This window comes from Octopus bimaculoides, chromosome 6 (assembly GCF_046866305.1).
Source record: "Octopus bimaculoides isolate indiv1 chromosome 6, ASM4686630v1, whole genome shotgun sequence".
Classification (NCBI taxonomy): Eukaryota; Metazoa; Mollusca; class Cephalopoda; order Octopoda; family Octopodidae; genus Octopus; species Octopus bimaculoides.
Window position 1 is genome coordinate 53,886,805 of NC_142933.1, and position 16,176 is coordinate 53,902,980.

The 16,176-nt window shown below is 35.8% G+C and overlaps 1 long non-coding RNA gene across 1 annotated transcript in view; it reads right to left on the bottom strand.

Annotated features, from left to right (window-relative positions):
• Positions 1-8,802: 8,802 nt before the first annotated feature.
• Positions 8,803-16,176, bottom strand: part of LOC149135123 (uncharacterized) — a 201,351-nt gene continuing 193,977 nt past the window's right edge. Inside the window, exon 3 of the long non-coding RNA XR_016242262.1 lies at positions 8,803-8,958. This is a non-coding gene — a long non-coding RNA (uncharacterized LOC149135123). The remainder of the gene's footprint in view (positions 8,959-16,176) is intronic.

Sequence of the window (16,176 nt, forward strand, 5' to 3'; positions counted from 1 at the left end):
TCTAGGAAGTACAGTTGCAAGTTAAGTACAGCTGCGAGTAAAGCAAGCTGCTGCGGTCAACTTTAAGGTAGACTTCGGCAGACTGCATTCACAATACTAGTCACTTTATGATCACTTTTGATTCTCCGCGGTTAAGATAGTAATAGTGGGAAACGTAAACTTCTAACTTAAGAATTAAGTATACTTCTATACTTAAGAATTTCATTGCCTCGATATTTTCCTACGTAACGTGGGCCGTGGGAGTATCTTGTGTGTCTGCGACAATGAATTACTGTCACTCATGATAAGATGTAACACAGGCTCTAATAGTGTCTCACATGCTTGCGTTTTCTGTTATTGCTGCTTTTTGAGATGTACAGTAATTAAATGATCCCCCATTTGAAGAGACTTTTCATTGAATTTCATGGGCAACAATAACTATATATGTATGCTTACACCTTTATGTGAGAGGGTATGTGAGAAATAGATAGGCATAAACATTAAATGGTATAATGCATCCATATATACATGGGTATACAGGTGCACATATATCAACAGACGTATAAACCATTACCTTCATGAATATGACCGATTCAAATATGTATTTGAGCGTGAGTGAATCTATATTTCAGTAAGCTTATTCACTAACGCACGAACGCGCACGCACACGTACACACACTCACATACACAAACACGCACATACCTCATCTTGCTTACTATATTAACAAAACACATACAACACACATGAATGCAAAAAATATACAAACAAGCACACACACACACACACACACACACACACACACACACACACACACACATATATATATTCATACATTTATGTAAATATATAGTCTTAGATATATGCACACGTGCATACAGACATGCATGAATACATATGCACATACAAATTCAGAACTATATAAATGGATACAGAAATGCATGCATAAATTGATGCAGCTTTTATTTAGATTTATTGCATACATCTAGAATGAGTATATAAATTTAATTTTATCTGTAAGTTCTAGAGTGTTCTTGTGGCCACCCAACTCCAAATTGCTCGGGTTGGGACAAAATTCACCAAGTTATGACAGCAGAGTATCAATAAGAAAGACATCAACCCATATTTATACATTGACGGAAGAAATCTTTGCTTGATTTGCATATGACGATACCGTTGCACGTTAAAGGGGTGGAGGAGAGAAGATGAGGATGCGGGTGTTATGGGTGGAGAGTGATGTGTAGGGTTCAGGCGAGGAAGGGTCACAACGACTGCCAAGATACCCCACCGCCTACCCTATCCTATCCATTACTCCACTTCGTGACAGGGCCGAAATGGTGATATGCTAATCTGCATTGGCGTACTCGCTGGTCTCTCTACATCTTTTCCTCCTACTCACTCTGTCATTCTTTTGTTCTCTCTCTCCCCTCTCTCTCTCTCTCTCTCTCTCTCTCTCTCCCACCACTACAACCACAACCTCCACCAGCACCAGCATCTGCAACATCAACCGTACGGTCACCACATCCACTGCAACCATCACCACCATCACAACCACTACATTGCTCACAATCCCAACGTATCTACTGCCATCAGAGTCAGTCCACCACCACCACCACCAACACTATCATCAATCCCATCACAATCACCAGCATCAGCACCACCATTACCACCACCAACATCAATAACACGACCATCATGAGCACCACCACCGCCGCCGCCGCCGCCGCCGCCACCACCACCACCACCACCACCACTACCACCACCACTACCACCACCGCCGCCACCACCACCACCACCACTTCTACCACTGTCAGCACCATCACCACCATCACCCCAACCATCACTTATACAGCCGATATGATAAAAAAATTGTCACGTGGGCATGCAATAGATCAAAAATATTCCCAACATGACAGCGACAAGGCGACGTTGACATTTTGCCGTTGTCATCGACGTCATCGTTGCCTCTGTTGTTGGTTATTACGATAGGTTTCGTGGTTATTCTAGCTTTTTATAGCACAAATCATTTCGTCGCTGTTCTTGTTGTTGTTGCTCCTTTTATTGTGGGTGTTGTTCTTGCTTGCTTTTCTCTTCAACGTTGTAATTCCTTTTGTCCTTATTTGTTACAATCATTGCTAGTCTTGTCGTAGCATTCGTTGCTATTCTTGCTGTAATAGATCTTGTTAATGCTTTTCGTTGCTATTGGCGTATCGTTGTTGTTGATTCTGTTGTTGTTGTTGTTGTTGTTGTTGTTGTTTTTGCTGCTGTTGTTGTTGATGATGATAATGTGACTAATGTTTTGTTTGTAATTAAAGTTGTATTTTAACTATCTCATAATTGTTGCTCTTCATCTGCGGCTGTTTTTTTTTTTGTTTTTTTTTTCTTTCTCACTTGCTACAGCAACATTAACAACGATGCGAACGGTGCTGAAGTTGTTGTTTCCCTGATTTTCGCAAGGACTTTTGAATGTTGCTAATTTATTGTATTAAAGATTATTTTATTTTCCTTTAATATCGGATTCATCCTTCCCGCTACAACTCTTCTTTTTCATCATCATCATCATCATCATCATCATCATCATCATCATCATCATCATCATAATCATCACCATCGTCGTCATCGTCGTCGTCGTCACAATTATTTTCATCGCTCTCGTCGCAATCATTATTATTACCATTATCATAATTAGGCGGCTAGCTGGCGGAGTGGTTAGCATGCCGGGCGAAATGCTTAGCGACATTTCGTCCCTCTTTACGTTCTGAGTTGAAATTCCGCCGAGGTTGACTTTGCCTATCAACCCTTCGGGATCGATAAAATAAGTACCAGTTGAGCACTGAGGTCGATGAAATCGACTTAGCCCTCCTCCACCGAAACTGTTGGTCTTGTGCCAAAATTCGAAATCATTATTATTATTATTGCTGTTGTTGTTGTTGTAGACTTGGAAGGGTAAATGCAATATTTGAAAAAAAATCTGGAAAGAAATCCACAGTAACAAGCTCCAAAGAAAGTACGAAATTAGGAACAGGTCGCTAAAGAAGAAATAAAGCCAAAAAATTAAGGCATTATCAGATAAAAAAAAAAAATAGAAACAAGGACAAACGGCATATAGAAAGAAATCAAAGGAACCTGTTCTGTTGTATATTGGTAGCAAAGTATTAAATGAGGTACGAATAAGAAATTAAAACTTAGCTGTTGGTTGGGAAGATTACAAGAAAGCCTACGAAAATATAGGTTTGATTGGCCTTGGTAGAACTTCAACTCAGACCGTAAAGGAGTGTAACTAAATACCTACTACTACTACTACTACTACTACTACTACTACTACTACTGCTGCTGCTGCTGCTGCTGCTGCTGCTGCTGCGGCGGCGGCGGCCGCTGTTACTGTGGTCACTTTTTTCAGTCATCGTCATTTTGTTTTGTTAATAGCTATAGTAGCGATGTCTTTGTTACAAATTTTTTGCCAATTTTTTCTCAGCAGAATACATTTTTCAACCGGTGGCATTCACATCGCCAACATCTCCATTGTTATATATACTGCCTATCAAACCTCCTACCGACAACTGTAAACAACCTTGTTCGATACTTCTGAACATTTTTGTCAGCTCGTCAATTTCATGGTCGAAGGAAAATATCTTTATCTTTTCGGGAGAAAAGATAGATCCGGAGTCTTCAATACCTAATTCACAACAATCTTCGAAACAGATATAATTTCAAAACTCTCAGTAGCAAGCGGACAACCAGTGAAATCTTCCATTTCCAGGCTTCTAGTGCACACGTTTCAGAGGTTTAATCAATAAACTCCACTTAAACATGTGGTTGAGAAAACCCCCAGTCAAATAATTAACAGACCTTCCCACCAAAATCCTGTCTCCGTGCCTATTTTTGAAATAAGCCACAAACATCAGCCTGATAGAATCGTTAGCACGCCGGACATTTCTTCGTGGCATTTCTTCCGGTTCTTTACGTTCTGAATAAAATTCCGACGAGATAAACTTTGTTTTTTACTCTTTTGGAGTCGATAAAATAAAGTACCTGTTTAGTCGACTTCACGTTACCCATCAAAAATTGCTGTCCATGTACCAAAATTAGGAAGAATTAATATTATCATCATCATCATTATCATTAAGGCGTAGGCTGTAAGAATCGTTATCTCATTGATAAAGCAGTCAACATGGGGAAGAGTACCGGGCACCTCTAAATGTTAGGCAGTTGGGAATGACGACACAAATTAACGGTGACCCAGGAGAGTGGGTGCATTTTGCCCCTCGACTAAAGTTCAAAATTGTTCATATACATTTTCGGAACACCGGCAGCAGAAGATGATCATAGCAAAGGTGTTCAAAGTCATAGATGCCCAGATCCTACATAGCAAGCTGTTTCTCACTCCTGTAGAGATAGACACTCCCTGTTTGCATTTACGTACACTTGATTTGTATAGCAATTATTCAATTTGTTAGAATATATTACATTACGTTTTTGCTCTAACACCGTTTATCATATGTACCCCACCTCACCCACCAACTCACATTTGCAGCACCTTTTATATATAAGTTTCCGAATTGTATATTTAGACACATATGATAAATGATTGTTTTAAATTTTAGCACGGGGAAGCAATTTCAAGGGAAGGAGTAATTCGATTGCATCGACCCCAGTTTTCAACTAGTTCTTATTTTTATTTCCGCCGAAACGTCAACCTCGGCGGAATTTAAAGTCAGAACATAAAGACGGACGAAATGCCGCAAAGCATTTCGCCCTGTTTGCTAACAATTCTACCAGCTCGCCGCCCTACATATAAGAAATAATGAAAGGATTATTATCAAGAGTAAGGAGCAGATGAATAATTTGCAAAATAGAAAAGAAGCAGATGTTTAAAGCTTAGTAAAAATCATTGAGGACATTGACAATGAGAACCGAAATTAAAAGAATGAAAAAAAAATGGGAAATGAAGAAACAAAACTAAACAAAAGAAACACTGCTAAGCACAATAACGACAGTCACATGAATATTCTTCCCATTCATATGATGGAATTTCTTAATTCTATCATATTATGTACTAAACCTTTTTATATACACATGCTTACATACACCCATGATTACATACATACATACATACATACATACATACATACATACGTATGTATGCATGTGTACAATATTGTAGTATTCTTCTAATGCAAACATATGCAGGTATTTCCAGTATAGACAAAAGGCTTGAAAGTGATGGGAGGAGATAACCAATTATATCGACCCTGTGGTACCTTGTTTTACCGACCTCGGAGAGATGAAAGTAAAGTTAGCCTCAGTAGAATTTGAACTGGAAAAATAAATAGATACCACAATACTTCCCCTTAAATTAGAATCGATTATTATTATTATTATTATTATTATTATTATTATTATTATTATTATTATTATTATTATTATTATTATTATTATTATTATTATTATTGTTATTGTTATTATTATTACTATTATTATTATTATTATTAATATTATTATTATTACTATTATTATTATTATTATTAGTATTATTATTATTGTTATCATTATCATCATCATCATCATTATCATCATCATCATTATTATTATTATTATTATTATTATTATTATTATTATTATTATTATTATTATTATTATTATTATTATTAAGTGAGAGAGCAGTGCATACCAGGAAAGTGACACTGGGGTAAAATATACGAAGCCCAGTATACCCATCATGACTACCCAGGCACATACATCACAACCATATGTGCGTGATAAGGTGATCTCATATCAAGATAAACAGCGCATGACCTTGCAGGTGGAGCCCAACCAGAATTTTCTTCAGGTCGAGTAGCCCAATCTGCTCTAAAGGTCCCGGAATAAGGCTTGCTTAAGTATGTTGAACGAAACCTCCATGTTTCCAGAGGTGAATTCTCCAAACCTCAAAGAATTCCTCTCAACACATGGCTATGATGCTCCCCGACTACTTCTACTCGTTATTAGAGATGCACGTATCGTCAGCCTCAAACATAATGAGTCAGCTGATCGCATTGCATTATTACATCTCGTGTATTTTTACCTTGACATTCTCGGTTACTTCTTTTGAGGCTTGCTCTATACAAAACGTTCTTGCCACACACCTCCCAAGCGAATCATACTTGCGATATTATCGTGTCTTCTTTTATATTCCTTTTGGGCCAACTTCAGGCACTCTTTAAAAAATATGTCATACAGTTTCACCTTTATCCCTGCACAACCTACACTTGTATTTCTGCTGTACTGTCGATTCTGCATTTGGTGTTATTTGCCTTTAGTTTTTTTTCCTACGCAGCACTGATAATTACTTCCTCAGCCAATGCCACATTCCATCGGTGTCCACATTATCTTTCACCTCTTTTGCAAATTGCCCACACTTAGATACTTAGATAAGTCTCGACCAGAATTGGCCCAGGCCATATCTAACTTAACAGCACCACTTGGAAAAGACCTTTAATGATGTTTCATATTACTGTCATTCTTTGGGCACCATAACCTGTTCTAGTAAAGAGTTATTGATTGCAGGGATATACCCGGGTGTAGGTGGTTCATCTGAAATTTATTGGAGATATTCATGTAGGACTCATTTGGATGTTAGATCTTTTTCTTCTCTTATGCGTCTTGGTATGATGTTAAAAAGAGCAGGGCAATTTGAGGTGAAATAGTTCTGTCTTAGTGTTGTGACGTGACGAAAACAAACATCTTTTTTTTTCCATTCTGTTTTTCTTTTGTTCTTCTTACTCTTCCTTTTTTTCTTTTGCCTTCTACTTCCCTGTTTTCACGCATATCTGCCCTGATTATACCAGATATTCTCACCTAAGCCAGCAAGGATTTAATGGCACATCTGGTACCACTCCAAGTGATTTTCTTCTCAAAATATACAACTTTTACAGATTATTAGCTCCCATCCGTTTGGTTAAATATAGACTGTCAATATTGCTCTTGGATGGAGTGTTCCGTGCATTGTGAGTAGTTTTTCGATCTAGCTTCTGTAACCTCTTTTCTCCAATTGATAATAGGTGCTCCATACCTGAATAATGCAGTCACCCACCAATTGATTGCTTGAAACTTATTTCTCACATTCTGTTTTGACTGCAGCAGGAGTCTTACTTAAAGCTCTTCTTCATTTCTTCTTCCAACATTTCATTCACCTCCTATATGCCCGGTAATATCAATCCTTTTCATGATTTCACCTCATCGTAATTCTATACCTTCAAGTCCCTCGCGTAAAGAATATTACCCTATATGTTTTTTAGTCATATTCCATTTTGATATCCTTGATAAAGCAGTGAATAGTGTTCACTGAAGAACTGATTTGAGCTACACCCCTCTTGATTCTTAACGTTCCTCTCTCCATATGATGTGAGTTCGGTTTTTCTAGCTTTAAGGCAGCGAACTGGTAGATTCATTACCACGTCGGACAAAATTCTCAGCAGAATGTCTTTCGTGGTCGAGTCTTCTGTTCAGCCTATCGGAATTGGTAAAATAAAGTCCCAGTGAAGTTGATATAATCGATTAGTTCTATCCCCCACACTTCGTATATTATTTTAAGAGTGGTCGATTGCGGAATGTATTCCGGTGCTTTCTATTTTTGAGCTGTAACCCCACCAGAGAATAATTGTGGTTTTCACTATTCCAGTGTCGATACAATAAACACTGAATCGCCGAATCCCCTCCATGAAAACTGCAGATCTTATGCCTAAATTATAAGCAATTATGATTGTTGTTTCTCATTTACTTACATATGGAAGGACTATGGGCATGTCCTATTTGCAGTGTCTTAGAGACTTGGGAAAGGAATGACAGAAAGAGACCACGAAGAAAGGTTGTTGCAGCAGTAGGACACAGTAGTATCGAGCTATCCTCGGGCCAGAAGATAAATGGAAAACGGTTTTATGTATGATTGGACAGCGTGCAAATCTGCACTGAAGTCATATGTATGTATGTATGTATGTATGTATGTATGTATGTATGTATGTATGTATGTACGTACGTATGTATGTATATATATATATATATATATATATATATATATATATATATATATATATGTATATATATATATATATATATATATATATATATATATATATATATATATATATATACATATATACATATATACATATATACATATATACATATATATATATATATACATATACATACATACATACATATATATATATATATATATATATATATATATATATATATATATATATATATATATATATATATATATATATATATATATATATATATCGATTAGTTCTATCTCCCACACTTCGTATATTATTTTAAGAGTGGTCGATTGCGGAATGTATTCCGGTGCTTTCTATTTTTGAGCTGTAACCCCACCAGAGAATAATTGTGGTTTTCACTATTCCAGTGTCGATACAATAAACACTGAATCGCCGAATCCCCTCCATGAAAACTGCAGATCTTATGCCTAAATTATAAGCAATTATGATTGTTGTTTCTCATTTACTTACATATGGAAGGACTATGGGCATGTCCTATATATACATATATATATATATATACATATACACATACACGCACTCACATAGACACATATACACTTACTCACACACGCAAACACTTACAGGCGCGCGCATGATGAGATCTTCAGTTTAAATACATCAAATCATTATTGGTCAACCGCTGCCATAGGAGTAAACACCTGTCTAATGTACCTCGCTTTCAGAATCAAGTGATGAAGAATCGAACATTATAACTATGCTGAAATGTGAACATAATAATTCCACCACTAAATTTCTATATTATAAACAACATCATTCTTTTTTTTTGTCTTGTAGGCTGATTTATTCTGTTTTACTAACTACTTTGTTTTGTTTTTATTTGCGTTTTGTTTTTCCATCGGAGAAACCGAATGTATAGTTCTAAATATAACTTGCTCCGTCTTCACAATGTTCACTGCTGCCGTAAGACGATACCTGCAATGATAGAGCATAATGTTTAATTAATTACAATAGAAAAACAAGCAAATATTTTCATATATTCACAACAATAGAATAGATTAAATTCATTTAATTTTCTTAGAAACCAAAAACATATAAATCTGTTTGTTTTTGTTGTTGTTGTTGTTATTGGTATTTTTCTCTTATTTTTATTTCTTGTTTTTTATCTGTATTTTAGTCTCACTGTCAATGTTATGTTCTATGTCTTTCTCATAATATTACCCAGCTACCTACCTACATACGTACCTACCTACTTATTTACCTACCTACCTTGCTACCTACCTTCCTACCTACCTACCTACCTACCTACCTACCTACCTACCTACCTACCTGTTGCCTGCCTATCTATCTATCTATCTATCTATCTATCTATCTATCTATCTATCTATCTATCACACATATAGGAATAGTAGTACACACCTCAACTACCGTTTCCCTGTTGTATGCTACAGACTTTAAAGCTTAAACCATACATTCTGCTGTATAAAATTAAATGCACCTTAGAGAAATAGTTCATGGCTTAAATCTTCATAATCAACAGAGAATATGATTATTAAATGCTATTGGCCATTCACTTTAGCTATAAATTACTCGACTGTTTCCATATTAAACCAGGTTTTCATTAATACCTGAGTGTAAATTCTTGTTATATCTTAAAAATTATCAAGGCGTTGATCTGACGAGGGAATGACGGTCAGTTTTATTATCGCATCTTTGTTCTGCCATCGTGCAGTAGTGTTTATTTCCTATTTCCTGTTTGGACTAAAATGGATATTGCTATCCCAGTGCTTATATTCCAATATATTCTTTAGTTATCTGAAGTTCTATTGTGCAAGACAAAAGCTCACTGTCTCCGCGACGAATTCTCGATTTTCAGTTGAATTAATTTCATTTCATTTTCAGTAATAATGTTGCTGAGAAAGGCCATATGACACAATTACATTTCGTCTCAGCCATAAAACTGAGTCCTTTTTTTTTTCTTACCTATATAAGACATCAATATAATACAATGCCTTCAAGTGACTAAGTCAACAGACTATGCAGGGCGGTGAACTAAATAATTTAATGTATTTAGTTACGTACTTCATGGTCTGTGCTCAAACTTCCTGGGGATTTCAAATCTATTTATACTTACTCACTAAAATATATACCAAGATGTTGAAAAGGATTATAAATAAGTCTTAATTTAAAGAAATTAATTTCTTCCAAATCTGTCAATGTTTTAATCGAGTTAAGTAGAGAAGTTAACCACTATAAAACATCGACTACAGTATTGGGTGTCAATTCTCGATAACCATTATATTTCATTTGCTTCAAATACTTTCGAGAATAAATAGTATATGTTGTCACTTAGGTCATTCTTGACTGAAAAAGGCTATGATCAAACGCATTACAGCTATACTCAGTTAACTTTACAGCTATACTCTATACTGTCCATTGGATCTGTTCTTGGCCAAGACGATAAAATTTGATTTAAGCGATACTAGGGCGCTACATCTTGCACGTTGAGTGCAGAAGAAACTTCATTGTCAGTTGTTACTGGTTTTCCATCCATCAATATAAATATGAAAATACAACATAATCATTATTCAGTTATCACCAATCGCGCCACCGATCTCTACCATGCGTTCAAACACCGTTAGACTTGAGATACAAACGACTTAGAAATAGCAAGTATATAACACTTAAATTCACACTATAACATCTCAAAACATAAGGAGGATACACTGGATAATGTCATGTGTATCAGAAAGATACAATTGTCTTCGATCATGTGCCTCCTTTAGCAGAGACATAGAGAAGCTCAATAAAATATGATGACAACATAACTACACTCTAATGAATTGATTGTGACAGTAAACACAATGACTTTCTTAGATGCTGACATTAAAACAAAAGTTTAGGAAAGTTATCTAGCAGAATCTGTAAGGAAATTAACAGGCAGTTTAGTTTTTTAATTCATTTTCGCACACTTTGTGCTGACCGAAAAATGTTAATTATAAGTGCAAATATCGTCTCCGTGTATCACAACCACTGCCACCATAGCCACTGTCATCTCACGAAGATCACGTTTAGCTTCTATGCTCCTGGGCTTCATATAATACAGTAACCAATCAAGCACTAAAGTCAGCAGTTCCCTTTTCCCGACATTCTGGCCTTGTGCCTATATCAGAAATGTTTATCGAAAAAACGTTATAGTGACAGATGGATTGGTTTCAGTATTTGTTTTGATTCTTTACGTACCTAGTTCAATACCACCCGAAGTTAACTCTGCCTTTCCTCCGCTACAGGTTGATAAAATAATGTATCAGTCAAGTACTGGGGCCAACGAAATCGACGAACTACCTCCACCTAAAATAGCTAGCCTTCAGCCAAAATTTGATACAATTATTATTATTATTATTATTATTATTATTATTATTATTATTATTATTATTATTATTATTATTATTATTATTATTATTGTTCAGTTAGTTTTATTCTTATAACGTGCTTTCACTTCACTACCGAGCGCAGCTCTGTGTGCCTTGGGTATGTGCTGTGGTTTGCTGTGATGCTCTTATGGTTACTGCATTGAAAGTGTTTTGCGTAGGATGTGTGTAGTGCCCAGTAGTGCAATTTTCTGTATGTTATATATATTTGTAAGTCCTGGTGTTTTTGTTATGTATTTGTCTGAATATTTTTTTATTATACCTAAGGCACCTACTATGATAGGAATTGTTTATGTTTTTAGATTCCACATTCGGTTTACCTCTATTTCCAGGTCATTGTATTTTGAAAGTTTTTTCCATTTCTTTTAGTGAAACGTTGTCATCTGCTGGTATTGATACATCAACTAGAAGGCATTTTTTTTTTCTTCATGATCTTTGACAACTATATCTGGTCTATTTGCCTTAATTTCTCTATCTGTGTGTATTGGCATATCCCAGAGTATGGTTGCTTTCTCGTTTTCTGTAACCTTTTCTGGCGTGTGTTTATACCATCTTTTTTCTGTTGTTATTCCATAGTGTTGGCATAGATTCCAGTGTATGTAGGTCCCAGCTCTGTCGTGTCTGTGAATATATTCCTTAACAGTAGTTGTAGTAATTTATTTTTATACTATTTGTACTGCTTTTATAACCAAAGCTTCATCAACACCACCACCACCACCACCACCACCACCACCATCATCATCATCATCATCATCATCATCATCATCATCATCATCATCATCATCATCATCATCACCATCATTCCCTACCACCATCAATAATTTCTAGTACTATTGTCACAGCTATTTCTTCGATAGCCCCTTCTGTTGCCCAGCAATTCCATCCCATCCACTGCCATCACCAACATACTAGTTATCACACTGATTACTACTGCAATTGCTAGCCATTCCATGTCCCAATATCAGCACCATCAATATCAACGTTATTACCAATACTAATCAACAACACGATCATCATTGCCACCGGCACCTCAACTTTCATTAACCTATCTCTATTCGAGTTAGTGAGATGACAAGGTGTATATGGCCGTTTGACCTGCGAGAAACAGTTGTTAAACTAAATTCATATCGTACCCTGCCGTATACATCAAAATAAATAAATAAACAAATAAATAAATTCTTCTTTATAAATTTCCATATCATTTTCCCTCCTGTCTTACTTTTCTTTTGTCTTAGAAAAGATAAGGGAATCTGAAAAACAAAAAGCAAAAAAAAAAAAAATATGAAAGAAACGAAAAGAAAACCCAATTTGGTCGTTGCTGGACTAACTTCTGGTTAGACTACAACTACCACTAGGACAATTTCTACCACCACTAACTACCTCAGCAACAACAATTGCTAAAACAAGAACCGCCATTGTCACTACCACACTACCACCAGTAACAACAACAACACATCTACCACCACCACGACTACCATCAGTAGCAACAAAACAAATTTCGATAGTTCAGTGTCATAGTAATAATCGTTACAACAAAAACCACAATCGTTATCACCATACCATCAGCACCGGCGGTAGCAAGAACAATAGTAGCAGCAGCAGCAGCAGCAGCAGCAGCAGCACCACCACCACCACCACCACCACCACGACTACCAGCAGTAGCAACAAAAATTACGGTAGTTCTGTGTCACAGTAATATTATGGACAATGTAAAACAGCATCTTCAGGAAATCAGTGAACGTCTCAAGAGAGGACAAAAAGATTATGAGACTGTCCGGCGACAGACATGATAAATAGTCAAGAAATGACAATCATAAAATACAACATCGTATATGAAAGCAGATGCAATAAATCTAGTCATTATGCAGCGATTTAACATAACTAGACAAGAGAATATTTGGGAACAGAATGCTACTGTTATTAATCCCAACATTAATGAGAAGATATCGGTATATTCGATGTTAACATTATTACCAAAACAACATTTAGCATAATTACGATAATTGTCGAGCTGTTGACCATCTTGAAATTTCTTCCAATAATATTTTCCAATCTATTTCCTTTTTATTATTATTCTATTTTTTTTTTTTACAGTTGTACCTGGTGTTACATTTGTTACTGTTTTTGTTGTTTGCTGTTGCTGCTGCTACGGTTTCTGCTGATATTCTTGTTTGGTAAGTCCGGTCAACAAAGCTTGAGTTAAGCGTTCTTGTGTTTCTAGCTATATAATTGTGACGTTGTGATTGCATGGTTTAATGCTTCAAATATGCTTTCTATTTTATAGATGCTAATGATAGTATTCAGACAAATTTAGTTACTACAGTGAGCAGATCAAGAAGCCACATAGAAACTTTATCACAAGCTCGACTAAAATAGAAGCTTCATTACTAGAACTTGTGACTGGTACTGTTATTGTTGGAAGAGCTACAGAATTGGCTGAGCCAATGAAGTGTCAGAATAAATGAGATTGTTTCCCCTACGGATTTTAATTTTGATTCGTTCATTATCGTTTGGTAGGAACTCCAAGTCAAGAATGGTTATCACTTACTCTCATACTTCAAGAGTTTCATATTCGCGCGTTAGCTATCAAAATTGTTCCCTTTTAAGAATGTTAGTATTTTCCTTTTTGCCAAAAGGAAAACAGTAATACTACCGGACTCTGAATTCGGCTGTTTTCCCTTAGTTTTGATGAAGAAAGCAATAAAATATTTGATATATCATTTGAACGCAAGCAGGGGTTTAACTGTGATGACTAAACTAAAGTACTAAAACCAATGAAATTTAAGGAGAAAGTAATCATAATGTATGACAATCATACTTCTCTCAAGGAGTGTAATGACAAAAATAAATCGCATTGTTTCGACTAAAAATCAAGACTGATCTGCATGTTCACATCGCATGTCACACAATATTATCCTAAGTAATATATATATATATATATACATTATGGCTTTCTTAAATTTTATGTAATAATTACAGTACCATAGGCATCAGTAGTATATCTGCGTATCCATGAGGTTTTGTGTATATCTATATACATAGTTTTATATGGAGAAAATAGACTGTCATGATGATTTTAATCTCGGCACTGGGAGAATATATACGTTACGCCATAATAGTGAATAACGAACGTTTGCATGCAGAAGTGTATGTACCAAATATATTAAACTATCACAGACATAAAGTTGCAGGGCTTATGATTTAATATATAAGATGGTTGAGAGGCTTTAGTGTCTTTTGAAAACCTATTACTAATTAATGTAATAAGAAATGAATTCAACTTAGAATTGAAATTTGGAGACAGACTCCGTACTATATAAACACAATTCTAGCCGTACAGAGTACACCAAAATGTCTGCTGATATTAGTTTTATCGATAACACATTGAGTGTCAATAGGTCAAGTGAGAAATGAGGAAGGGAATTTATATGAACATTCATTACTTGACGGTCATAGGACTGCTTTTGAAAAAATAAGTTGGCTTTGCCCGTGTCATAAGATCGGACCATCTCACCCGAAGCTAACAGCTAGTCCTACGAAAATTAGCCTAAAGTATTTCATGTTCTGTTAACAACAAATACTAATTGACCAGTAAACATCTTAATGTATAACTAAATGGACATGGTAACGTATGAGAAAGCGAGAGTCGGCAGTTTACAGAATAAACAAAAGTACATATTACTCACAGAAAATGTCATGTATTTAGTTAATAGGAATTAAACAAATATTTTAAATAGCTAATGACTGAATTCGACAGCTTACAAGGCACTCATTTTTTCACAAAAAAATGCCACGGATAAAAGTTTGCCTCTTATAAGTAGTACAAAGTATTGGTTCCAGAAAGGACCTTAATATTAAGGGACTTTCCTTGTGATATTTTTATCCAGTGGCTTTCATATCCTTAATTGTTTTTCCCCAAGATACGTTTCAAGAACTATAGGAATTACTGCGCAACATTAACGAAGCGTCTTAATGATCTAGTTTGTCAAGCTATAAAATGCTGCTGTATTGTATATAATTCAGAATGTAGGCAGCAGCTGCGCGCTGAAATTAGTGAAGGGTTTGGTACCAAGAAATACTGAGCTTAATTCTCACGACAAAGAAGTGAGTTACTCCAGACAAAGTGTTCTGTCCGGGAAAATGTGTTTCTTTCACCGCTTCATGATACTGGGAACAATAGATAAATCCAGATTCTGTAGCTTTGAGTGGTTCCCTGTAGGATACCTTCACCAGATTTCAATGTGAGGCAACCACATTAATCTGCTTGTATTGACTTTCGGTGACTTAAACATTGCAAAACAGATCTAGATAACTAATGGGAAATGTGCGAAATGCAAAACACTGCAATCCACTGCGTCTAGTATATATCTGATTTATAGTATTAACCGAGGAAAAACGATCGGTACTTACTACTAGAATCTATACTAACTCTAGCCAGAGTGTATATAAATATATATAGACATTTGTTTTCTGCTTTCTCTCTCATGCCACGATGTCTCTAAAGACTTTTAGTTCCATAGACTTGGCGAAGATTAATATTATTGATTATGAATTGGTTAATATTCCCTGTGGCTTTTTCACTAGCAGTGCTATGTGGTATAGTTTTTATTTTGATGCAGTACTTTATATGTTTAAATGATATTCTATTGGTTATTTGGAAACGCCAGTGATGTCAGCTTTATCAAGGTTTAATCTTTCTTCTCAATCACGACCTTCCGCCGCCTAACCCCCTCTCAATACGTTATGTATGTATCTGTGTGTG